This window comes from Oncorhynchus nerka, linkage group LG13, assembly GCF_034236695.1.
Source record: "Oncorhynchus nerka isolate Pitt River linkage group LG13, Oner_Uvic_2.0, whole genome shotgun sequence".
NCBI lineage: Eukaryota > Metazoa > Chordata > Actinopteri > Salmoniformes > Salmonidae > Oncorhynchus > Oncorhynchus nerka.
The window spans coordinates 66886576-66887457 of NC_088408.1; positions in this window are offsets into that span (position 1 = coordinate 66886576).

The following is an 882-nucleotide window of genomic DNA, read 5'->3' on the forward strand; positions in this document are numbered from 1 at the left end:
GGCACCCCATGCCCTATGGGCTTTGAACAGTACATGGCACCCCATGCCCTATGGGCTTTGAACAGTACATGGCACCCCATGCCCTATGGAGCTTTGAACAGTACATGGCACCCCATGCCCTATGGGGCTTTGAACAGTACATGGCACCCCATGCCCTATGGGGCTTTGAACAGTACATGGCACCCCATGCCCTATGGGTCTTTGAACAGTACATGGCACCCCATGCCCTATGGGTCTTAGAACAGTAGTGCACTATATAGGCCGAGGATAGGGTTCCATTTTGGACATAGGCACTGAGATTGGGTGGAGAGGTTTCCTGCTCTTAAAATACCAAGCACTGTACTGTATCACACAGTGAACTTCCCTTTGGAAGGGTATGCTAAACACATTGTGCAAGGTCTGGTCTTTGTATTTGGGAATGTTTAACCTTTTATTTTGGTAATTAAAGATGAATTACATTAGTTTGACTTCGTCTACTTGTCTGGTATGTTGTGATGCCCAGACCACTTTGTCTTGGCAGGCCTTTGAAAAATGCAATTAACAATTTGATAAATGGGAAATTGCTTCAGGAAAATTAATGCAATCCTGTCGGGTGAACTAGTGTTTAGAGTGCTAGATTATGCCGTTGTCTACAAGAAGACAGCTGCAGAGAGCAGCTTCCATGTGACAAATGCTGAATGGAAAAATACAAGCATGGTTGATACATGATCTCAGAGTTGGGTGAGGGGGTTCCAAAAATATGTCCACATGCCAATGTTATTTACTGCTCATTGAAAGCAAAGCCACCCGAGATCACCAGTGACCCTGGCATTTAGGAAATACTCTGCCCTATCAAAAAGGTCACAACTGAGGGTCAAAAATGTCATAGTATGAGAAGTCAGA